Source organism: Nannobrachium achirus (genome assembly GCF_963921795.1).
Source record: "Nannobrachium achirus genome assembly, chromosome: 6".
In the NCBI taxonomy this organism is placed as follows: domain Eukaryota; kingdom Metazoa; phylum Chordata; class Actinopteri; order Myctophiformes; family Myctophidae; genus Nannobrachium; species Nannobrachium achirus.
The window spans coordinates 65,190,233-65,217,284 of NC_137815.1; the positions used below are offsets into that span (position 1 = coordinate 65,190,233).

Below are 27,052 nucleotides of genomic sequence, written 5' to 3' on the forward strand. Positions count from 1 at the left end.
CTATGAAGAACATTCATGGGGGGCCCGCAGTGAATCCTTGTACCCAGGGCCCATAATTTGGTGCAACACCCCTGGTTGACACACTTCCTGTGTGTTCACCTGTGTGAAGAAGAGTTCTCTTCACATCTATCTCTCGGTACGGTAGAGTAGCAAGCTGTTTGCTATTTGTGTCTGCAGCTGTGACTTCAGTGAGGAAGCAGCAGAGATGGAATGTTGATAAAAGGTAATTGGGGTTTGCTTTGTTTCGTCAGCCAGAGAATCGAGCTGAATGATGTAAGATAGAGAGCAAGTGTTACATGACTGAGTAGTGTGCCTCTACAGTACAGTGTGTGTGTGTGTGTGTGTGTGTGTGTGTGTGTGTGTGTGTGTGTGTGTGTGTGTGCATGCGTGCGTGTGCTCGTGCGTCACGGTGCGTGTGTGTGTGTGTGTGCGTGCCTGTGCGCACGAGTCTGCGCGTGAGTATGTGTCTGCGCGTGCGTGCGTGCGTGCGTGCGTGCGTGTGTGTGTGTGCGTGCAACTGTGCATGTGTGCGTACAGGTGCATCAGGGATTTCCGCTAAGGATTCGTTTGGTCTGTCAAACTGTACCCCAGACTCAGACTGTCAAACAGACTAGCTATAGCTAAGTGTTAAGTAAATTCATGCCTCAATGATGTAAAGTACAGAAATAGAGATGCTGAAATAAAAAATAATACAACATTTTACGTGACAGATACAGAGGCTGCAGACCTTCGGCTAGCAGTACAGCCAGACACGCCATGGTGGCGTACAGCACACAACAAGGTCATGAGACCATGCAGGAATGCCTACTGTCAAACAGTCCAACACATCATGTAATGTAGGTCAGTGTTTCTCAAACTTTTAAATGTCAAGGTCTCCCCTTAACTCTGACGGTGTACAAATGTGTACACTGTCAGAGTTACAGACTTGTATGGGTCAATTTAGCCCCCCCCTAAAGGAACCTACAGAGTCCCTGGAATCCACTTTGAGAAACACTGATGTAGGTGACTGACCACATGAAGTCTGAGATCTATTTGAGGCCAATGCCATTATTGGACCCTGTCTGTTTTCTCTTATCTGATTGTGTTCTTGGATACGGTCAAAATGAATGTCTTTGGAAATGATAAAACCATAATAGTAGTTCTTGTTTTGAGGAGATTATGGCAAACCCCGATGATCTAAAAGACAAACAACAATATAACTTACCGTCGTTGTCGGGTTCAAACCTTGTATGTCCAAAACCGTTCGTTATGGATTTATCATTTTTAAAATGATTTAAACTAGTGAAAACAGCAGATCTACAAGCAGGCGTTGTGTGCTTGTAGATCTGCTGTATTCACTACTTTTTTGCGACGGCCTTGTATAATGACGCAGGGCTTTACTTTGTGAAAAAAACATACACATTTGAAACTTGAAGATACAACGTTTCTGCCCGACAACGATGTTATATTTCAGAGGTTGAACCGCTTTTTGCCCTGGCACAAATAAAAACAAACAAACAAATGGGATATTAGAGATCGATTGCTGGGCTTGACTGCCATTGTTACGTTTGTAGCTTTGATTTTTTGATCAATACCTTGAAAGCACTGAGTACCAATAAAACCCAGCCCCATGCAAGCTAAGTGGAGGCAGAGGGAGAGATGAGTGCACACAGAGCACTGAGAGCACAGTAAAGGCTCATGACAGAGAGGCGTGGTGGCACAGAGAGACTTGTGTGTGGCCTACACTCCAGCTGTCTGTGCGAGAAGCTAACCGCTGCAGCCTGCGGGAAGTCTGCATGCAGCATGTCTGCAGACGTGGGTCTGAAGACACGGGTTTGCAGACCCCATACTACTTGACTGCCCCCTAGTGCTTCGGTGACTGTGCAGACATTGTAGTCACTTGGACAGGGCGTTTATCGTGGGCTTGCCCAGGCCTTACGGCCTGGGCATAAATAGAACGATTGCATTCACCACGGCTTCGTAACTCGCGCGGCGCTCCGCCGGCCGCGCGGCCCTGGCCCGCTCTTCGCGGCCACTCGCGCCTGCGGCGCTCGGGGGCGAAGAGCAGGACCAAGGTCCGCTGGCCTTCGCGCCGCTTGCAATGTCGTGGACAATCGAGCGGCTCCGCCTGGAGCTAAGGCTGCCACTGGGAGCAGTAGAGAGGTTGACCTGGGTCTGCAGTGCTGGGTCTGCAAACAGGTCTGCACTGCAGACCTGTTTGCAGACCCAGGTCTCGCAGACGCCTTCCCGCAGGTTGCAGCAGTTACTACTTGGTCTGTGCTGGCTCTGGCTGGGTGCATCAGATGGCTGAGGAGGGAGCCATCCATCCATGCAGGGGCGTCGCACCATATCCTGGGCCCTGGGTACAAGGATTCACTGCGGGGGCCCCCATGAATGTTCTTCATAGGGGGAGGGGGTTTAACCCATTTAGACTGGGAACGCATTATTGTCTACTTTAACTATTGAAAAATAGCAGATATACAACATCACAGTAGATCTGCTATTTTTTAAAAATCGTGAATATTTCAAATACTTCTAAGGTTTTTTGAAAATTAAATGTTTCTATGTCAGTGGTGCTCAAACTGTTTCATGTGAAGGACCCCAAAATGATATGTATTTGGCCACGGACCCCCCATCTCAAAATATTTAGTTCCACAGACGCACCAGAAGCTAAATTTGAGTTACAAATGTTCGCTTAAAAGATACATATGTATTTGAACACGGACCCCCATCTCGAAATATTTAGTTCCACGGACGCCCCAGAAGCTAAATTTGAGTTACAAATGTTTGCTTAAAAAATACATATAGGCTTATGCCCACTCGCGCTGTGAGCTTGTATAGCTGCTATTTTTCAACAGTTAAAGTATAAAATAATTAAGGCCCCCTCCACCTTGGGCCCTAGTAACTCACTTTCCCCCCCTTGTGACGCCCCTGCTGCATCCATGAATGTGTGTCAGTCAGAGAGCCAGGCTAATGCACTGCACTGTGGGCTAATGTTGCTTCACTGAGCTCCCGCTGCGGTCCGCAGGGCCCCTGGTCAACATTAGCCGTGCCCCGCACCAAAGCGGCACAAGCCACAATAGAAGGTCAGATCATGCATGTGCAAAAGGAGCCTACAGTCAAAACTCTGATGTGAAGAGATATGCATGTAGGAGCCTTTCTGTTGTGTTTATTCTCAGATGGCCCTCGAGCTAACACCAACCAGGGACGTGCAGAGAATGTTAGAGAGGCAGGGGCTGAAATTTCTAAAAGGGCCTTTTGGTGAAAATATTGAAAATAGCAGACCTCCAAGCTTGTGAGCTTGTAGGTCAGCTATTTTCAGTACTTGATACTACACTAAACTAAGCATATTCAAGTCAATACTGGAGATGTGGCATAACAGCATGGATTTCCACACAGAGAGGCAATTCTTTCAACATAAGATGCTGCGTTCAAGTTCAGGAGAGTTTGGACAAGGCAGTTCTCTTGAATGCTGCCTTCAGGTATGGCATGGAAAGAGGACATTTGCATTTCTTTCACCATAGTGAAAACTGCATTCATGGTCTGGAGAGGGCACTTTTTACAGGCGGGTAAAAGGGCAGGGGCTCAAGCCCCCTTTGATGTCTATGTGTGCACGTGCCTGCTGTTGTGTTTATTCTCAGATGGCCCTCAAGCTAACACCGTCGGTTGGAACCGTAGCAGGAAAAGCAAAGCTAACCACACAGATTCTCAGAACAAATTATCACATCATGTCTTGCTGTAAAGCGTCTTGTCTGAACTGTGCTTTTGTACTTAATATCACAGCACAGTATAAAACGTTTCCTGTTTTCTAACTCGTTAGGAAAATGGTCTTGCTCATGCCATTTGCTTCACCGTTTCAGGGAAATAGGCCTCATTACAGTCGCAGCTACAGTCTGAGTACGTCAGACACATTTGATTATGGCCGCAGGCGGCGAACCAATTATGCCTGAGGCATCGGTTTGTCTCAACAGATTGGCTTTTGCGTTTGAATTCTGGGACCCCCTTGTCATATAAATAAGGTGTAATGGAGATGGTCTGAATTTCATACACACCTACTCTATACAACATACATTTTGCACATTATTACACACACACACACACGCACGCACACACACACACACACACACACACACACACACACACACACACACACACACACACACACACACACACACACACACACACACACACACACACACACACAGGCTTGCGGCGGACTGCCAGCTAATAATAAATGAAGCCATTGAATCCAGTCCAAATGTGACACCAGACATCAATGAGGTCATCTGTGGCCTATTAGCCTGCATCAGGCCTTCAAGACTCTAGGGAGCTCTGCAGCCATTCCAGTCAAGCATTGGGATGGGACGATATGAAAATGTCATATCACGATTATTGTGACAAAAGAAATCACCATTTACGATATTATCACGATAATCAAAAAATTATCCTGGGGCGAAACATTTGCCAAAAAAATAGCAGATCTACAAGCTCACAACGCGTCACAACGTGACGCGTTGTGGGCTTGTAGATCGGCTATTATTTGGCCAAGACATTTGATAGAGAGTGAAAAAAAGACTTTATCAAGTACCGGATACTGGATATGCAGCTCGGCAAATAAAAGGTGATGCCACTCCCAGTCAGGGACGGATTAACCCCCGCCATGGCCCCTGGCCGATAGTGTTTTAGTTTTTATTGTGATAATAATTAAAACATGTCACTGAAAGAAGAATCACTAAGGTTGAATAAAGGTCTTTGATATTGTATGTGTCAGGAGTGACGTCTTGCCCACGTCATCCTTTCATCATTCACTTCCTATTTAAGTGAATTATCTTAATGAATGTTCCAGTCGGTTAATAATTGTAATTGCTTGTAATATAATTGTAATAACTTTCTAAGAAGTTACTTTGGACCAACTTACTAACCAACTGGGCAAGAGTCGAGCTATAATCTAATTTAGCTCTAAACCTCAGAAAACCTAGTCTGGTAGGATTCACCTTGAAACATGGGCTGCATATTGTTGCAGTGTTTTTGGTTGGTTTCTGTTCTGAATGTTTTGAAGGTTTGCACAGGGCTCTACTTCCTGTATTGTCCAGGCTCAGATTCTGAGCCTGGGACAACTTCCTGCCCAGGAATATCATAGTTTTGGCCCAGAGGTTCTTCTCGCCCCCCTAGTGGCGAAAAAAAGAACCTCTGGGAACTCAGATTGCAGAAAACCCAACTAATCCAATAAAACAAACCAGGGTTGCACCTGTGGATTGTTATACCAGTAATTAAACCCTAACAGTATGTGTACCATGGAAAATGCCTGAAGTGAAGTAACTCAGATTTTGCTGCCTCTCTCTGGAGTCTGTGCACAGAAGCAAAGTGGTTTTGATTTTAACAGCATCACAGGATTGTGTGACTTTAAGTGATGTTTGTGATAGACAGCTTTGCACTTTTAACCTTTGGATGAAAGTGCCAAGCTGTGAGATCTCTGCTCTGTGTGCTTTGAACTTACAGTATCAGAAGTCTCTGAGATAGAAATAACACTCTTTCATCATCCGCCTCCTTCTATAAACGTGCGAAAACTCTGTTCATCTGTGTGTCTGTAGTTCACCTCACTTCAAACAAGGTGCGCACATCGTCAAGGACTGAGATCTTGCAGTGTCTGGCGCAAAGTCGGTCAGATCAGGGACGTGCAGAGAATGTTAGAGAGGCAGGGGCTGAAATTCCTAAAAGGGCCTTTTGTTGAAAATATCGAAAATAGCCGACCTCTAAGTTTGTGAGCTTGGAGTTCTATTTTCGATGTTTGATTTCTACACAGAGAGGGGAATTATTTAAACATAAGATGTTGCATTCATGTTCAGGAGAGTTTGGACAAGGCAATTCTCTTGAATGGTATGGCATGGAATGAAAAGAGGGCATTTGCATTTCTTTCACCATATAGTAAAAACTGCATTCATGGTCTGGAGAGGGCACTTTTTTACACACGGATAAAGGGGCAGGGGCTCAAGCCCCCTTTGATGTCTATGCGTGCATGTGCCTGGGTCAGATAAGCGGTTGCCCAGACCCACCGATCGGACCGTTACGGCCATTTAAAGATAGTAGAGGTTCACGCCTTACTTCACACCACCGATCCGACCAATATGTCTGAGTCACACTGTAGTGTCAGAGTACCAGTCTGTCTGCATCCCCTTTGTGCCCACATAGGCCCGAGGGAGTGATGTGCCAAGTGGGAAGTCGTGTTGCATTTTTATGGGAATCATGCATCTTCTTTAAAATTCAAATTAATTAAGCTAAAGTATGATGTGTCATGCAATACTACTGTAGTTCCACAATTATATTTTAGTTGTACAGTTTGATAGATGATTTCATCTCTGCTAATCAGGGAAATGTTTCTTGCTGACTACCGAAAAGATTCTCTCGGAGTGTAACTGCTTACTTGAAGCGTTTCCTAAAATTGAAGTCGTCATCCATAATTGAAATGTTTTATCTCCAAAGACAAGCACATTTTGCTATCTCTTAAAAAGGTCATTCATTCTCTCAATAAAAGAAAAGGCTGAAAATAATTTATCTCTGGTGGTAAGACATTATGTTTTACGCACAATCGTTCATTTGTTTTTACAGACTGATAAATCATAATGGAGCCGCTAAAAATAAACCACATACTCGTATGAACATTGTGGTCACATCAAAGATCAGAGGAAAATTCACAGCAGAGAAACAACCATGGTGGAGACTGTGTGGAAACATGGACGCTGACCATGAACATACTGTATATTTTGGAACTGCATGCCAAAAATTTAAAAGAGATATTGAAATATGAAATACCAAAGACGGGTGTGGTATTATATTTAGGGAACTTGACACAGGAAAACACACATGGAGACAACATGTATCTGGTCAAGGTGCTGCTAGCAGTCAGCAAAAAAGCAGTAACGAGACTATGGTATAGAAGTGACTCCCCTACTTGTGGCTGTGCATTGTGGTGGGAATGTATGTAATGGAGAGATTTTCACATAGACTCAGGATACAGGAAGAGTTGTTTCTTGAAAAATGGGAGAAATAGACTGAATACACGACCCGGAAGAATGACACCACAGAGGATTAACTGGAGCTCAGTTAGTCTGTTCTTGAGAGACTACTATGTCAGTGGTTCTCAAACCTTTTCATTTGAAGGACCCCCAAAATGATATTTATTTGGCCACGGACCCCCATCTCAAAATATTTAGTTCCAGGGACCACCCAGAAGCAAAATTTGAGTTACAAACTTTCGCTTTGAAAATACACATATTCCAAGAATTGCACACATTTTCACGACTTTTTCCAAAAATAGCGGATCTACAAGCTTGCAGCCGTGCTGTGAGCTTGTATATCTGCTATTTTTCACTGGTTTAAGCATTCAATAATTCTAGGCCTAAATGGGTTAAAAAGGACTTTAATATAACAATGAAAATTATGTAAATGTTGACCCTGTGAATATTTGTGCATGTGAAAAATAAAAATTACGTTTAAAAAAAAGAAATAATAACATTATGGTTACATGTCCCCTCTATCTTGCAGGACTCCCCCCGACCATTCAGTGCCTTCGAAGACTCCAGTAAGGTATGTGTGATTTACTTTCTTCTTCTTCCTATCATAACATCTCTCTTAGTCTTCCAAAGGTCAGGAGGACTCTCCCTCCGTGTCCGCTCAGAATGTGAGTGTCTCTTCAACCTAATAGCAGTTGACATTGAGAAGCACACGAGTGGTTAAGTGCTGATGACAGTGGCTTGCTTCGAGTGGATTCCAGATTCATTGAAACCACTGTAGTCTCATAGGAATTCACTTATAGACCACCAGATGGAAGAGAGTGTGTCTTCTTGACCTTGTACACTTCAACGTTGATGTATGGAATATATTAAGTATATTGTCACTGTCGGGCAGAAACCTCGTATCTCCAAGTTTAAAATTTGTGATTCTTTTTTGGCAAAGTAAAGCACTGCTTCATCATATGGCCATCGCACAAAAGTAGTGAAAACAGCTGATCTACAAGCACACAACGTTGTGTGCTTGTAGATCGGCTGTTCTCACTAGTTTTAAATCATTTTAAAAAGGATAAATACAAAACAAACGGTTTTGGACATACAAGGTTTCCACCCGACAACGACGATATGCAAGGCAGCTGGGGGAGACAGAGACAAGGACATGGTTGATGATAGACAGCTTGTTCTCCTTTGTTGCAAGCTCATAAACCACCCGACGTCTCAAATTGATTATAGGATGGGAATGTCAGTGCGCTTGCATTTTCAGCGGCTAACATCCGTGCAATATGACCGCTGGCGTTGTGTTGTGTTGCGTGCCATGATGGGGCATGTTTTGCCATCTAGATGCATACATGCACATTGTTGCCCGCGGAGCACTGACCGTGCTGACAGAATATACCCGCCACGCTCAGCATATCTCCAGTGTCTTCAGCAGAGTTGCCCTGAGGTTCACAAAATGCACCCACGATTTCACACTGGATTAACATTGTTGTGTTATGTGTCTATGTAGCACTTATAACGGATGCTATAGCCTGTACTCAGCCCTTTTAAAGGAAAGCAATGTTTTGTTGAGCAACATAGTTTGTTATATTGTGTATATTTATGCTAACAGGAGTTATGCCTGTTTAACTGTCGGTTGTTAAATCTTCCAAGGTCGTTGATACAGTAGTGGGTATTTGGTTCATATTATGAACCTAATATAATATTTAAGAACAAATCAGTAGTTTTTTCAGTTGCTGCATCTGTGATTAACTACACCACTCGGTTGCTTGATATTAGGACTATGACATAGATGTGCAATTTGTTATAAGTTCATGCCGAAAACATCAGCAGCTGTAAGTTTTTCCGTCCCTTCTTTTTTTATTTGTATTTTTTTTCTAAGCACATACAGTTTTGAAAGCAAGCCGACTTCTTTAAGAATGTATTGGATCAATATTGGTCTGAACTATTGCCACAGCTGCCACTGCCAGCCAAATCATTGGGGATTGTATCAGGGACTGAAACTCATGTTGAGTGCTCAAAGCCAATACATGACTTTGAGCTTGGGGGACCTTGGGAGACACGGGGGCCGCTCTCCATTCCGACACGCTGCCATTCCGACATAGACTTCTAATTGTCTGAGTGGAGGCACTTCCATAGAGGTTAGGGTATAGGCTTAGTGTCGGAATGGGGGATGTCGGATTGGCAGCATGTCGGAATGGGGGCATGCTCCCGGGAGACATATGGCCTCTGGAATATATTCATTAAAAGACTGCAGACACATTAAACGATTTGGCTGCATGTACAGTAAACATGTTTAAACATGTTCACAATTTAAATGCATTCCTTACATGCAACTTCTCACATCCCATGCATCATAAGACAGCTTGGCTTTTGAAGAAGGCAGTTTAATCATTGTGAATTGTGTACAGCAAATGCCGATGCAATATGACATGATCTACTGTAAGTAATGACAATATGCTCTCTATATGCACACTCACTTTACGTAAGACATACTCCATTGAGTACTTTCTATGTTTTTGATCTGAATTAGCCGATAATTATGCGGTATGTTGTTTACTGGTATGTTACATATATTTTATGTATGTAGTTTTAAGGGCTGTCGCGTGCCAAAGACCTTGTTTTTTTGGTCAAAACATCACTTTGTTTTTCTCTCAGTGCACAAATGATTTACCCCTTTATTTACACAATAATTACACCATCAATGTCAATAAATGTCCCTTTCACATTTCACACAGTTGGTATATGGTGAAAGAAATGCCATACCTGAAGGGTGAAGGCAGCATTCAAGAGAATTGCCTTGTCCAAACTCTCCTGAACTTGAATGCAGCATCTTATGTTGAAAGAATCGCCCTCTCTGTGTAGAAATCCATGCCGTTATACGTATTGACTTTGACGTATTATGCTTAGTTCAGTGTGGTGTCAAGCACCGAAAATAGCCGACCTGCAAGCTGAGCTTGGAGGTCTGCTATTTTCCAAAGGGCCCTTTTAGAAATGTCAGCCCCTGCCTCTCTAACATTCTCTGCACATCCCTGTTGTGAAACCCTGATTTACATGATGCACCCATTTATGTTGCAAGACACTGACAGGGCAGTTAAAGTTGCATTCGCCTCATTTAGAGTCCCAATAAATCCTCCAGACAAAACTCTTCCAGGAGAATGCAGCTCATTGGTGTTTATGATGTGTATGGTATGTCTATTATTTGAATGCCAAATAAATTATGCCACATGCCATATTTCATTTTCTGATCATTTATATGAAAATAATCTGATCTATTTGTTGTCTTCTAAGAATACTGGATGCATGACTCTGCTATATATAGTCACTGTCGGGCAGAAACCTCGTATCTCCAAGTTTCAAATTTGTATGTTTTTTTCACGAAGCCCTGCTTCGTCAGACAAGGCTGTCGCACAAAAGTAGTGAAAACAGCAGATCTACAAGCACACAACCCCTCACGGTGCGAGGCGTTGTGTGCTTGTAGATTGGCTGTTTTAAAAAAATGTAAACGGTTTTGGACATACAAGGTTTCCACCCGACAACGGCGAGGTAACAATATGGCCTTTAGAAACAGTGAACACACGGTTACACTGCAAGATTGTGCACAGATGGCACTCAGAGTTAAAAATAATATTCAGGATTTTGCAGTGTACCATTAGGAATGTATGTAGATTAGCCTGAAGCATGCATAAGTGAAGTGCTTCATTTTAATTTCAAAGTATGATAAACAGAGGTAAATATGTGCATACTAATTGTGAAATCTCTGTCCAGAGCGTGGAGTGTGTGCATTAATCTGACACAGTCGCTTTTAAGCACTCCAGTATGGGTCGACAGAGAGCCAGAGCACAGGGAGTATTTATTTAATTATGCATAAGAAGCTTCTCTGCACATAAAAAAGCTTCACCAAATCCTGGATAAACACCTGAACCTAATTAAACGCGTGCAGTTTGTCTGCCTGCAGAGAATTGCTTTGAGATAGGAATGATTTGTAGTAGAAATATTTACTTTAATCATAATTTCAACATGGGAATTTGGTTTTATAACAGATATGAGAGTATTATCATCGACTCATCATTTCATCATATGGGACAGCAGTGGGTCAGCAGGTAGAACAGCTTTGTGTCAAAAGTGTCCCAATTCTTTCCGTTTTTGTTGCTTTTTTACCCCCTTTTTCTACCCAATTTAGTTTTTGTTCCTCAACACACAAATTGCTGTGCTGTGAAAATGTGTGCAAATCTTTGAATATATGTATTTTTTTAAGTGAACATTTGTAACTCAAATATTGCTTCTGGGGGGTCCCTGGAACTAAATATTTTGAGATGGGGGTCCGTGGCCAAATACATATAATTTTGGGGGTCCTTCACATGAAAAAGTTTGAGCACCACTGACATAGAAACATAGGTTTTTCAAAAAAACCTTAGAAGGATTTGAAATATTCAAAGACTTGACTAACCCTATGAAGAACATTCATGGGGGCCTGCAGTGAATCCTTGTACCCAGGGCCCAGAATTTGGTGCGACACTCCTGCACTGACCCTAAATTTCCCCCCCAATGAGCAGGTTGGTGTCTTGCATGGTTGCCTCTGTAATCTGTGTGTGAATGTAATGCTTTTTTAGATAATGGCACTATACTGTATAAATGTAAACCATTTACCATTCTCAGTGTGAACACTATTCACTATTCTGATGCCGGAGAAACGTTCTTTCCCTGTGATCTGAGCACTTTTACTTCAGCCAGCTTGCTCTTTTGGCTGTTGTCTCTGAGGTTACTGAGGGGAACAACATGAAGTGTTCGTTTTTAGGTTACAAGATGAGACAAGACTACTACATAATGATATCATGAACAATTCATGATATTTTTTGCTTTCATTCATCTTTGCTGCACAATGGCATCAATTTATTTGGGTTGTTTGCCAGAGAGAGAACAATGACTAGTGTGCAACTAGTCTTGCGTAGTCAGACTTTCAGAGATCTCTGCTTACTGATAATAAGTCTGTTGAAGTGTGGGCTATCAGTGGTGGTGGGTGGTAACAATTTGGAGAATTTGTAGAGACAAAAAAATAAAAAGATAGAAACAGTGTTGCAGAGCAATTTACAATGCATGCATTAGTCCGTTGTTTTCAATAGAAAATACTTTTTACCAAGTGTCACTGCTTTTCCCCGTCTGCCACAATGTTGGTTGCAACAGCGCTAATCCAGTATCTGGCCTATACTCCTGTTCGCAATTTGGTGTGAGGGGAGTTTCTCACCTGAACTGAGTCAGTGGGTCCCTAGACATGAAAAATCACAGAGGTGCTTGACCGCCATAGTGGCACGAATGGCGCAATGGCCAAATCAAATATGGCCGCCATCGGCTATAATGAAAATCCAACTTTTGTGTATATGCACAAGCAATACCTCCATTATGACTAATTTGGGTGCGAGGAATTCATTTCTGATATTGTTTTGACCATGTTGGGTGATTTGGACCTTGAAAGGTCATGGTCAAGGTCATTTTGTAATTCCAAAGACCATGGCCACAACTTGGCCATTGTTAGGAGTAAAAACAGGTGCTGTAGGTCTAAATCAACTAATTCTGACATGTATAATTCATTTCTGCTATTGTTTTGACCATTAAGGATCATCTTGTCTTTGAAATATCAATATCAATGCCATTTTTCAAAAACGATTTTGTCTTTACTAGCACTTTTATTTTATTTTTTCATAATAGTTTGTTTTGTTTATAACAAAAGACATACTAGTAATAAATATAAGTAAACACCCCCATTTAACTTTAAAGGGGGACTTTAACTGGGTGTTTAAATGAGCAAATAAGACTATTTACGAATAAAAGTGACAAATAAGATCACATAACAAAATCACACACAAAATTAAATAACAATTTCCCTTTTCTCACTGTCCTCAAAGTGCACCATATTGTGATTCTGTGTATGCAAGTTAGTGTCATGTGCTTTTACAGGATGGATTTGCCATTGTTCCATCACAAAATATGATGCACAGAACTCCATCAGCAAGGCAGCCATAACGTTGAGTGTCACGCTTCAGACATGGCAGGAGTGTACTAAAGCCAAAGTGTTCCTTCCATCCATCAGGGCTTGATATTGACTTTTTGAGGCACTTAGTACATTTCTCATTCACTTGTCTGGGCACAAAAGTCACTTGTCCGGTTAAACTGAGTCAGACATTGAAATAGAATGAATAACAAAAGGACTGCTAATGACCCTCCTTGCTCCCTCCACTCCATAGTATAGTATAAGGGCAGTCCATAGTCTGCATACAGCACAAAGGACAAGCCTAATGTCATGACCTGATCCATGTTCCATTGGTTCTAGTCTTTTCTCAGGTTCCTTGGCTGTTGCAAGCAGGTGGCAAGAAATGCACTAGAAAGGTGCTTTGTTGGTCTCAGCTGTTGTACTTCTCTGCTGTGTCTTGTTCTGTCAAAGTCTTTGCCTCTCAGTCTCCAAAGTTTGTTAGATATATTGTACTTGGTCAGAAGCCATAACTGCATGTTTAATCCCCACCTGGCCCATGCAGTCATCTCCAGTCTCCAAGGCATATGTGCCTTGATCACTGTTTAGCTAGTGGTGCTCCAAGATCAATGCAGTGGAAGCATTTCCAATTTTCTGCCATTCTGCAGCCAGTGCTTGGAAATATGGGGTGTAGTATAGCAGTTACGCGAAGGAGACAACAACTCTCTGGGGTCCGCCATAATTCCGACATCCCATTATTCCGACCATTAGGTTAGTGAAGGTTAGGGTTGGTTATAATGGAGTCAGTACATGCACCATGTGTCAGCCTCCTCAATCCTATTCAAGATGTCTGGGATCTCTACTCCACCTTTGTCATCTTCATCAGAGACAATGGTAAATGAACTGCATTTACAGTATATAGTGCTTTTCTCCAAAGCACTTTACAAACCACCCATTAACACACACATTCACACACCATGAAACCATGCAAGGTTCCAACCTGCTCATTGGGAGCAGTAAGGGATTCAGTGTCTTGCTCAAGGACACTTCGACACATAACCAGGAAGAGCTGGGAATCGAACCTGTAACCTTCAGATTTCAAGGCAGGCGCTCTACACTGAGCCACTGTCGTCCGACAATGATGGTAACATTGCCACAGGCTTGATTGGACACCATATTCCGAACACACAGCTGGAGAACTGTTTGTTCTCCTCAGACACCCAGAATTTGGAAAGTTGCTGAGGGATGGATGTGTCTACTAGTAAGACGCCTCAGGGCGACATGCGTGCCAATTCTTGGCCATCTGGCCAGTGATGTGTATCGGACCCGTTACATATAATGGAGACCCCTGCATGATCAGGGGTCAACAATGTTATGTCAAAACATGCCAGATATGTCCTTAATATTGATGACATTGGGACAGGGATCTCCATACAGTATATGGGCATAAAACATATGTTAAAAGCCAAGCAGGGCCTTGGCGAGTTAGGGCCTGGGTTTGATGTCTGGGGATCCCCATATATGAGCATGAGGGGGTACCCTAACAGGGCATCAAAAAGGTAGCACATCCAAAACTTTAAATCAGTGGAGAATAAAGTACTCACGTTTCCACTTTTTTATTGGCACAAACCAACAAGAACTCTTAAGCGTTTCGGCTATGAGCCTTCATCAGAGCATTCTGGGTGTGTCTGTCAGCTCTGTTGTCTCTGATGATGAGGGGCTCCCCGCTAAAGGGGCTGGTGGTGAAGAGATCCCAGACCTCGATCTAGATTGAGGAGGCTGGTGTATGGCACATGCTTCCACTGCATCAATCAGTCTCTCATCTTGGAGCACCACTAGCCAAGACAGTGATCAAGGCACATATGCCTTGGAGACTGGAGATGACTGCATGAGCCAGGTGGGGACTAAGCATGCAGCTATGGCTTCTGACCGAGTACAGTACAATATCTTAAAAAATAATCGGAGAAGCAAAGACCTTGACAGAACATGGTAGCAGAGAAGTACAGTACAACTGCTGAGACCAACAGGGCATATTCCTAGTGCATTTCTTGCCACCTGCATGCAACAGCCAATGAATCCAGGGAAAGACTAGAACCAATGGAACATCGATGGATGGAAGGAACACTTTGACTTTAGTACACTCCCATGTCTGAAGCGTGACATTCGTCGATATGGTTGCTGGGCTGGTGGAATTCTGTGCATCATATTTTGCCATGGCACAATAGCAAATCCATCCTGTAAAAACACATCATACTAACTTGCATCATAATACACAATCACAATATGGTGCACTTTGAGGGAAATTGTTATTTAATTTTGTGTGTGATGTTATGTGATCTTATTTGTCACTTTTATAGCCTTATTTGCTCATTTAAACACCCATTTAAAGTCCCCCTTTAAAGTTAAATGGGGGTGTGTACTTCTATTTATAATAGTATGTATTTTGTTATAAACAAAACAAACTATTATGAAAAAATTAAATAAAAGTGCTAGTAAAGACAAAATCGTTAAAAAAAATGGCATTGATATTGATATTTCAAAGACAAGATTGTCCTTAATGGTCAAAACAATAGCAGAAATGAATTATACATGTCAGAATTAGTTGATTTAGACCTACAGCACCTGTTTTTACTCCTAACAATGGCCAAGTTGTGGCCATGGTCTTCGGAATTACAAAATGACCTTGACCATGACCTTTCAAGGTCCAAATCACCCAACATGGTCAAAACAATATCAGAAATGAATTCCCCGCACCCAAATTAGTCAGAATGGAGGTATTGCTTGTGCATATACACAAAAGTTGGATTTTCATTATAGCCGATGGCGGCCATATTTGATTTGGCCATTGCACCATTCGTGCCACTATGGCGGACGAGCACCTCTGTGATTTTTCATGTCTAGGGACCCACTAACTCAGTTCAGGTGAGAAACTCCCCTCACACCAAATTGCGAACAGGAGTATAGGCCAGATACTGTATTACGCCTGGCTGGGAAGCATTATTGTGCATTCTCCCGTCTATACATACGTCATGTATGAGCGAATGGGGGAAGGGATGAACGTCACGTGATAAGTGCGGCCATGTATAATCAGCGTTGTGGAAAAGCAGTGACACTCCGACACACACTTGGTAAAACGTTTTTTGTTTTTTTTTAGTGGAAACAACGGACTAATACATTGTGCAAAGTTATCGCCTCATTCATTAACAGTTGGGAGAATGAGGACGGTGTCTTATATTTGGCATTTGTGCATGTGTTGAGCCACTAGAGACCATTTTGCCACCCATCCAGCAGGAGTGTATGACAAAGTCTGTAAGAGACGGCCCAACGTCACAATGAGGAGGTCTCGGTAGGTACTTCTTAATATAAGGCTTATAAGGCTAAGTCGGAACTATGACATGGCACCCTGCTATTGTGCATCACTGGAAACACTCTGCTACGCTAGTGGGTCTCAAAGTGTGGTCCAGGGACCCTCATGGTTAGTTGGGGGTTCCAAATGTCCCCTTAAAAAAGATGTGTAACTCTGAGAGTTATGGGAGCCCTTGAAATAAAAGGTTTGATAACCACTGTTCTACATGAAATGGAACAGAGCCTTCATTAGTATCATTGATAACACCTTTGAAGGAAGTGAGAACAGACCCTACTTCTCTCCAGCTGCTGTGCATACAGCCTATTGATCACCAGAGATACTAGTAGGCGGTCATATCCAAACATCTGGCTATGGAAGACTACTGTTCAACAGTAATACGATATACCGTGACTGTAATATGGTGTTAACGTGAGTTTGCTTTGTAATATCTGAGATAGAATAAAAAGTTGTTTCTTGGTGTAGGCCTGTGTAAGCTATAGTGCCAAGGATGCTACTACTATCCACAGGGGAATGTACGTTGCTTGCTGTGCAGAGGTGTTTCGTCTCTTGGGTTACAGGCCCCTATGGAGCCATAAGCGCGGGTATTTGATTGGCCTTAATGAAGCAGCTAAGGTCTGTATGCTTTTCTTGTTGACAATGTTATGACTGACAGCATTGCAAAAGAAAGTATGAATTATTAATACTAGAATCTCGGCCGCCCGAAAGAGAACTCGGGAATTATGTAAATATGGAATTAATGCCCCGTCCTTTAATGCAAACCCCATTATACCTGTTGTCATAGGACCCATTTTGACCATCTGTTTGCCTGTGTCCATTTATGTCCATATATGGAGATATCTGTCTGTCTGCGTCCATTTTATGCCTATATAATGGAGATCTGTATCTGCCTGACGGGCGGGCGAGCGTCTAGTCGGGGACCGGCCTACTCAGGAACAATGTAAATAGGGAATGAATGCCCCACCCTTTAATGCAAACCCCATTATACCAGTTGTCCATAGGACCCGTTTTGACCATCTGTTTGCCTGTGTCCATTTATGCCCATATATGGAGATACCAGCGGTATCCATATGGAGATTCCGAACCTTTCACACCGGTTCACTCCCCGCTGCCGAATTTGAGGCCGGTGGGACGAACGGTTCTTGAGATACGTGGGGCACATACTCACATAATCACAGATTTCTCACATTTATTGTAAGATAAATTGGATGGAAAATTCAACAAATTTAAAAATGTCCTAATAATAACAATAATACTAATATCTACAATACCATGTTCCATTAATATCTACTAATATTCCTGCTTCCCTGTTTATATTCAAGCATCTGTGTCTCTGTCTCAGAGCTCTCTCTCTCTCTCTCTCTCTCTCTCTCTCTCTCTCTCTCTCTCTCTCTCTGTCTCTCTCTCTCTCTGTGTGTCTCTCACTCAGCAGTGTGTCCAGTGTGTATGCGGTAGGCGTTGCATTAACATGGTCTAATCCTCTGTGTGGTTTATTGGATTCAAATCCCCCAAAGCTTTTAGAGCAGAGCTCCTGTCTTTTTATTATTTCTACCCACTGCCACTTCCTTGTGCTATATCTTCTCATCCACTCTGCCACTTTAATACCACCTGCTCTTATCTATACTGTACAATCAATATCGACCACTTTTACTCTTTTACTGCCATTCACGTTGTTTACAGTCTGCTCATGGCCATCAAAGTAGCTTACCTTTGCGATTTTATAGAAAAATAGCCATCCATTATTTCCTAACGAGGTCTTGAGGAAAAGACGGCTGCATCGCTCACGGAGTCGTGAAAAAAAACAGCATTATGGGGGCCGCCATTACGAAGCTAGAGGCTCCTCCTCCCCCTCGGTTTGCACCATTTCTCCAACATAGAAATAGAGCTGAGAAAACCACCAAAGAAGTGATCCTGCCGCCATAGAGGGTATGCACGTGACATCACTGTTGCTGGAAGTTATGTGGGAACATGCCTACTGAGTGGCAAAACACTAATTTCTGCCATTGACAGCCCATACATCCAAACAGAAAAGTCCTATCTGATTGTATTAGACAAAGTTGACTCACCAACATTGCAGCTGTACTGAAAGCTTGAATTATCCTCTTTCTATCTGCAAAGTTTTTGTTTCATAAAAATCCACCATAGGCATGTTATGAGCTACTTTCTGTCAAGACATTCTATGCAGGTTTTTATTTTTCCAAGTGTCAGAGTTTGGAAGCACTCGTTTTCTACAACACAACATCCTGCTGCCTGATGCCTCCTGCATTATGTGCAAATTAGAAACAGGTGGTATGCAGGGCCGTTGAGTGATTTGCAACTAGCACTTCCAAACTCCAGTGCTCCATGCTGCTCAATGTTTTGCCACTCAGTCTAGATTAGGGGGGCGGGTCCCAGTGGACGTGCATACCCTCTATTGTTGTTTATGTGCGCTCCAGATTTGAGACTAGCGTTACGGGAGCTGCTGCTACTGTACACACCCGCGCCACCCCTCATCTGCTTACAGTGCTCAGACAGGTAAAAGAACGAACGCTGGTTATGGCGCGGCGGACACGTGAAACAAAGAACGAGCGCTCGTTCCGCGGTAAGAGAGTTAAAGAACTTCTTATGTATCCGGTTTCATCCTACTAATAAACGACCGGATGTCTGTCATGTCCGATTGTCTGTTGAATATGTGCATGCTGACATCACTGATACTAAACAGTGCCAACATTTGGAGATAAATGACATCACTGATACCACCGCGCCTGTACTGCGCATGCGTCACCGCAATGCTAACAGCCGCATGCCGAAACAGTGCCCAAATTTGGAGATGACTGACATCACTGATACTGTACGTCTGGGTTCTTTTTACTTCTGAGACGCCTACATTCAATCCCTCGTATACACCTCATAACCCAAACTGCACATGTTTCGTTTGGGTTTAACACCCGGAGTAACGTCTCTGTATGTATTCTGCCGTTAATTGATTTTATGGGTCACACTTTTTAGTTGCTTTTTATTTTATTTTATTCTATTTTACTTTAATTTATTTTGGTGCTATTTACTTTATATTATAGCCTACTGTCCATGTGTTTGCATACTTTTATTTTGCAAATATTAAAGATGTCAGATTTAGAGGTCAGCTGTGTCACTTCACCATCTGTAGCTTGATCTCATGCAGTGTGATGTGTGTACTTGGTAACAGTGTGTCAGCTGTAAAAGCATTCAGTGAAAAACATTGTGGCCAACAAGGGTGGAATCAAGTGGGCAGGTGACCAGGGTGGCTCTGGAATGTATACTGTAAGTTCATACTGTACGTACGTACGTACGTACGTACATACATACATACATACATACATACTGTACATACATACTACATCAGGGTTCCCCAATTAGTTTTACCCAAGGTCCGAATCATGTCTAGGGTACCAAGCCGAGGGCCACAACATTGCAGGGGGCGACGGTGGCGTTCCCACTACTCCAGCGACAGTTCAGGTATAGTCGTTGTCGGGTGAAAATCTTGTATGTCCAAAACCGTTCGTTTTGCATTTATCATTTTAAAAATGATTTAAACTAGTGAAAACAGCTGATCTACAAGCACACAACGCCTCGCACCGCGAGGCGTTGTGTGCTTGTAGATCTGCTGTTTTCACTACTTTTGTGAGACTGCCTTGAATGATGAAGCAGGGCTTTACTTTGCGAAAGAATGTACACATTTGGAGATACAAGGTTTCCACCTGACAACGACGATATACTAGTGTTGTTGCTGCTCTTATACTACCATTATTACTAGGGTTGGTGGGGGCTTGACAGTAGCCCCCCACGGGCCGCAAATGGCCCGCGGGCCGCCTATTGGGGAACCCTGTACTACACAGTACACACACACACACACACACACACACACACACACACACACACACACACACACACACACACACACACGCACACACACACACATATACACACACACACACACACACATACTGGAGGCCTACAGTATGTACAGTGTACAGTGTTGTATATAGCCGTTTGCATTGGCAGGCCACACATTGATCATTCATCCATGGCTTTGACTATGTATAGTTGGGACCAAGAATTCAACTAAATTAAACATGTCTTTCCCAGGCAGAACAGAGCAGATTTAATTAGACTCTCTTCCTCCCTTCCCTTCTTCTCATTATAACAAATGTCTGATTTTGTTGAAATGCATGGGAAAAGATTAAATATCATTATTACATGTGGTTTCTATTTTAATAATCCCACCGCAATTACCGAGTGCCTTCAGTATCCCCGTGTAACACAATGTAGCCTAATTAATATGACACAGACGTAGCCATTCATTTCCTAGGAATTATTTCAATCCTGTCATGGTTTAAACTTCGAAGCAGAACATTTCTTCCTATTTACTGTAGGTACATTACCCCTCAAGTGTAACATAAATATAGATGAATTACCAGATGCATATTACTTCAAACAGGGACGTGCAGAGAATGTTAGAGAGGCAGGGGCTGAAATTTCCAAAAGGGCCTTTTGGTGGTAGCACCGAAAACAGCAGACCTCCAAGCTCACAACGCGTCGCGCTGCGACGCGTTGTGAGCTTGGAGGTCGGCTATTTTCGGTGTGTGACTGTGAAACCACACTGAACTAAGCATAATCAAGTCAATAATGGAGATGTGGCTTAATGGCATGGATTTCTACGCAGAGATGGCAACTCTTTCAACATAAGATGCTGCATTCAAGTTCTGGAGAGTTCGGACAATGCAATTCTATTGAATGTTGCCTTCAGGTATGCCATGGAAAGAGGGCATTTGAATTTCTTTCACCATAGTGAAAACTGCATTTATGGCCTGCAAAGGGCAGTTTTCACAGACAGATAAAAGGACAGGGGCTCAAGCCCCCTTTGATGTCTATGTGTGCACGTGCCTGACTTCAAATGTGCTCAGAGTGTGATTTTCTAAAAAAATCATACTTTGCACCTTCTAAAAAGCTTTGATAATTCAGTCTGTAGCACTACTTACCTGCTTTGTCAGTGGTTTTATTTGAGTATTTGAGTAATTTAGTTCCTCACAATTTGTGGCATTTTGTGCAAAACGGGCCACTCCCACAAACCTTGGAACTTTGGAAGTCAGTCGTAGCCAATCGGAATGGACTACTAAAGATTTGACCGATAAGTCTTGATCAAATGACTGCAGAGATTATGTGTACCAATTTGCGTGAGGTAGGATCTGTAGGAGTGTTTAGCAACAATCTGATTAGAAAAACCTGGGGTGGAGGTTCTTCCTTGGTCTACTGTCTGGGAGTGTGCATGCAAAGTTAGTGTATAGAGGTAAACAGGAGGGGACCAAGTATAGACGCCATGGGGGGCACCAGTCAACTTAGGGTTTTATGACTAAAACTAATTTAGATTTTATTCCAAAAACTATGACTAAAACTAAATCAATATTTGTTGTCAAAAAATCAAACCTCGGTTCGAAGTGAAGCGGTGGACAGATAAAACCTCTATTCTGAATGTATTTTTCATCTGTTTTGATAATCTGCAATAGATACTGCATGTACAAGACAGATAAACCCTGAAGGCCAAATTATCATGTGAAGCTTGACCAATCCTCAAAGTATCCATTCATCTAACCGGGAGGGACACCACACATTTTGCTTTTTGAAAAAGCCTATTCATTCTGGACTGATATTTTACACGTACGGGACAGGAAAAACCTGTTCATTCTGGCCTGGAGTGACCATATATGGACATAAGGTAACATACTTTGTGTTTTTGAAAAACCCTGTTCATTCTGGACTGACATCACCATATATGGTAATTAAACGGACATTCTGTTTTTGAAAAAGCCTGTTCATTCTGGACTGAAATGACCATATATGGGCGTGATACACACAAAGCCATTCATTGGAAGCGGTTTTCACCGCTTCAAAAATAACTCTGAGTGACTGAGGAAGGTTTTTGACCAAAATGTTGAATATTAAATAAAAGTTCATTCTTTATTGAGCAAGTCTGTCTGGCCAAAACCTCTTAACTCCATTTTCGAGGTTTTAGATTTGTTGGCATAAATCAGGGCTATTGAACACGCTTTACAGCTGAGTGTTGGTTAAAATAATATTGATCCAATGGAAAGTAGTAAAAAGTGCTTGGGACAAAACCTCCTAACTCCACACCTTCTGCCAAACCAACTAACTCCACCCGATTGGCCCACTCTTTTTTTTCATAAATATGTGCTATTGAACACCCTTTACGTCTGTGTGTTGGTTAAAATAATATTGAACCAATGAAAAGTAGTAAAAAGCCCTTCGGTCAAAACCTCCTAACTCCACTTGAGCTCATTTTCCCAAAAATGAACATTATGGAGTTAGGAGGTTTCGGCCCGACAGCAGAGATATGCGGTGTGTATTTTTGTGTATCTCGTTGTGAAAACTACAACATCTTTTAAAATCCAGAGTATAGGATTAACGTAAGTACAAAATCTGGATAGTTCTTCCGCCACTGAATATTATCTCCTCTTATACAGTACACCCCACCGTCCCCATCATCTCAAGTGAATGCTCGGTATTTTCCTCTCAAATCTGTGGGGCCATCTGGCCTTGAATCCCCTGCCTCGCGCCAGTTTTTGTGGTGTCTACACTCCATCTGTGTCCATTTGAGAAGATTAATAAAGTGAATCTCAAACAGATTTAAGCTGCTGCTCATTTCGATATGAACTTAGTCATATTTTTTGAGGAGATAAGGTAATGAGCACGTGAGGCAGGCCTTATATTGTAGGTTTTATTTAATGTATTTACATTTCCAAACGCTGACAGCTATCGCAGTCAATCAAAGATGTTAATCACGAAGCCCTATTTGATACTTTCTGGAACAATGTTGTCACACAGCAAAAATGGGAGGCGATGGAAGCTGGCCTAAACCAGGATATGGGAATCCTGGCAGACCACCTGAGCAAGTGGCCTACAGCTCAGCATTGGCAAGACAGTGTCAGCAGCTTACCATCTGAACAACAGAGAAGCAAGAAGGGAACTTGATGTCTCTGTCAACAACGAGCGTCTGGAGTTCCAGCAAGCCCCACGGTACCTTGGCGTTCGTCTGGACAGGTCACTCTCCTTCAAACAACACCTTGAGGAAGTGACGGCCAAAGTAACATCAAGGGTCTCACTAATCCGGCGTCTCGCCGGTACTAGCTGGGGTGCATCAGCCAATGTGCTCAGAATCTCCACGCAAGCCCAGGTGTTCTCCGCAGCTGAATACTGTCCTCCAGCCTGGTGCAGAAGCCCACACGCCAGGAGGTCGACGTTGCCATAAACAATGCTCTTAGGACCATAACTGTCTGCCTGAAGCCCACCCTGTGTTCCACCTGCCAGTGCTAGCAGGAATCGCCCCGGCCGGCCTTCGACGAGAGGCTGCTACCCTCGCCCTCGGAAGGACAGCCCAACGACATGACCACACCAGTGCTGCCTCTAAATAGACTTTAGTCCCGCCACCCGTACAGCACAGGGCGGCACAAGATCTGCTCACGTCCACGCCTGAGGACCAGTCTACAGAGGCATGGTTGGTCTGCTCAGGTCCACCCCTGAGGACCAGTCAGTCTACAGAGGCATGGTTGGTCTGCTCAGGTCCACCCTGAGGACCAGTCTACAGAGGCATGGTTGGCGGCAGCCTGGAAGTGGGAGTGGGAGTCGGCCGGGCCAACACGCATCCACTGTTACATCCAGGACCCGGGAGGCAGCATCAAAGGAGAGGAACTGCCACGCCGGCAATGGAATTTTGGGAAGTATAGGGATAAGTAGGGAATCTTCTCTTGCGTATTTGACGTTCCTACCTCTGCAATACGCAGCTGGAATGGCTGGATGAAACCTTTTGGCACGACAGCTGTCCATGGTGCTGATTCTGCAGTTAGTCAGGGGGATTACTGTAAGCTAAAAGAACTGCCAAATCGTTACGTGGCGGATAAAATAATTGTCTCCCCCCTAGATGGAAATACAGGAAAGCCCCTAGAAGTCTATAAATGTATTGAGGGATGTTTGTTATTGCTTAAAATAATACGTTTTGGAGAGTTAGTGCTGCTTTAACTAAATAAATTAACTGAGCGATTGAGATGCTTCATATAACAATGTAACACACAGTTGTTATTCCTACTTCTTTTTACATGCATCCTGCCACCTCATCCCATGCATCCGTTTCTTTACGTTAAAATACAGAGGAATATGTCTATCTGTGTCACAGAGAGAGGCTGGAATTCTGGTCCCATCCTAATTTACAGTACACTTTAAGACAGAATAAGACATAATAAAGCCATAATAAGAAATAATGTGTTGGTAATTAGAACTAATATGTTTTATTAGACAGAAAGAAAGACAGAATAGCTTAAAGAGCGAATACATTCTGTGGCACCAGCACCTGCCGACCGGCAGTTCGACCATCAGTCGTGCTGCATTGCCGGAGATAGGACCGGCAGCCGCCGCACGGAACTGTAGGTAGGACCGGCATCGCTGGTAACTGTCGCGGCAGCCACCAGCGCACGGACCGGCAGTTTACCGCGACGGGACCTGCCGGTCCGTGCGGCGGCCGTCGGTCCTCCTGCCGGGACTGCCGGTCGAACTGCCAGTCCTATAGCCGGCGATGCAGTGCGACTGCCGTTCGAACTGCCGGTCTTGCGGCGGTACCTGCCGCGGCAGCTCTGCGGCAGGTGCCGGTGCCAGAGAATGTATCCGCTCTTTCTGCTATTCTGTCTTTGTTTCTGTCTAATAAAACATATTAGTTCTAATTACCAACACATTTTTTCTTATTATGGCTTTATTATGTCTTATTCTGTCTTAAAGTGTACTGTAAATTAGGATGGGGCCGGATTTCTTAAGGCCATGTCTTGCATGAATACAGGATCCTGCTTGTAGAAAATGTAGCTGTGGTTTTCCTCTGTCGGCCGAGGACATGCTGATGAAGGTGGAAACAGAATGTGAACAGAATGCTCTGATGCAAACAACTGCCCCTGGGTCTTTAAAGAACAGCCTCTGTCAGACGGAGACAATGCACTGCTGGCCAGTAAGCACTGTGGTGGTGGAGCGTTTAGGCCAGGGGCTCTCAAAGTGGGACTCCAGGGACCTGCCGGCAAATGATGGGTACTTAAGATAAGAACCAAATCGACCCTTACCAGTCTAGTTCAATGTGTACCCTCTCTGACTTATGGGGGTCCGTGGCCCTAATCATGCATATACCAAACTGGGTGTCCTTGAAATTAAAACGTTTGAGAAGCACTGATTTAGGCTAGTTTGTTTGATATATGAATGAATTAACAGTAACATTTGGGAGAACAAATTACATTTAGCCGCAAAGAGAAAACCCTAATAATTAATTAATAAAAAAATAAATAATAAAACGTTATTTGTATAGCACCTTTCATGACATGAAATGCAGCTCAAAGTGCTTTACAGAGCAGAAAATGAAGCACAAGTGCTTAACAGAAAAAAAAAATACACATGAATACAATAAAGCAGAAAAATTAAAATAAAGACATAAAACATTGAAGAACAATTTCAGAACAGTGTGGACGTCAATAGCATCAAAGGGATTTAACATTTCAGCTAAAAGCAAGAGTAAAGAAATAGGTCTTGAGCTGTGCTTTAAAGCCACAGAGGCTGCCTGCCTCAGGTGTTGTGGGAGTTTATTCCAAGCTGTATTCCAAGCTTAGAGTGCAAGAGATGGGTGGATTAATAGGTGGACAAATGAATAGGCAGATCCCTGCTGTAAATAAAGATGTGTGTGTGAGGAGGATTTTCAGTGTCACTCACAACTGCTGCTCACCTCGCATCAGCCACTCTGTCCACGTACTGTAGTGTACATGTAGAACAGGGGTTCCCAAACTTATTCGTCTCAGGGCACCCCATAAATATATATATATTTTAATCCGAGGCACCCCTACATCATCATTTTCACTCCCAGGACCTTATATTTATAGCATAGTCGTTGTCGGGTGGAAACCTTCTATGTCCAAAACCGTTCGTTTTGTTTTTATTTATCATCTAAAAGGTTTACTAAAGGCGTTGTGTGCTTGTAGATCTACTTTTTTCACTAGTTTTGTGCGACGGTCTTGTATGATGAAGCAGGGCAAAATACGTACATTTGAAACTTGGAGATGTTTCTGTCCGACAGTGACGATATTTTAGTGATTATGTTGCGAGGAAAATGTTGAGATAATAGCCATTTTGGTTAGAACTGACTGAAAATAAATTGTACTTCAAGTTTAAAATTATACTAAATATATTTTTATATGTCCAAATACATTTCAAATATTATCAAATGATCTCGCGGCACCTCTGGACTGCCGTCACGGCACCCCAGGGTGCCTCGTCACCCACTTTGAAAACCCCTGCTGTAGTGTACATGTACATGTAGAGCCATCCACTGAGAACTCATTAGCTTACTGTAGATCTGTCTTACACTTGAGGCTATCCTGTCACTGAAGGAACACTTCGTACTATACAGTCTAAGCACTGGAAAATTGGAATTCACTTACTTGCCCATATGTTTTTTTAAACAGTGTGCATGCATGTGTGTGTGTGCGTGTGTGTGTGCGTGTGCGTGCGTGCGTGCGTGCGTGCGTGCGTGCGTGCGTGCGTGCATGCGTGCGTGCGTGCGTGTGTGTGTGCGTGAGTGCATACTGTACGAGGGACACAACACAGCCCATATTGACAATAAACCTGCTTGGCCCCAGCGGTGAGTCTGACTACAAAATTACGTCACGGCAAGAACCGAATGGGCACATT

General features: G+C 43.1%; 1 protein-coding gene across 1 annotated transcript in view; it reads left to right on the forward strand.

The window, feature by feature from the left end:
- The first annotated feature begins 3,556 nt into the window (after positions 1-3,556).
- Positions 3,557-27,052, forward strand: part of LOC308287470 (aggrecan core protein-like) — a 269,467-nt gene continuing 245,971 nt past the window's right edge. The window contains exon 1 of the mRNA XM_080728648.1: positions 3,557-3,608. The gene's annotated coding sequence lies outside the window, so the exon portion shown is untranslated. The remainder of the gene's footprint in view (positions 3,609-27,052) is intronic.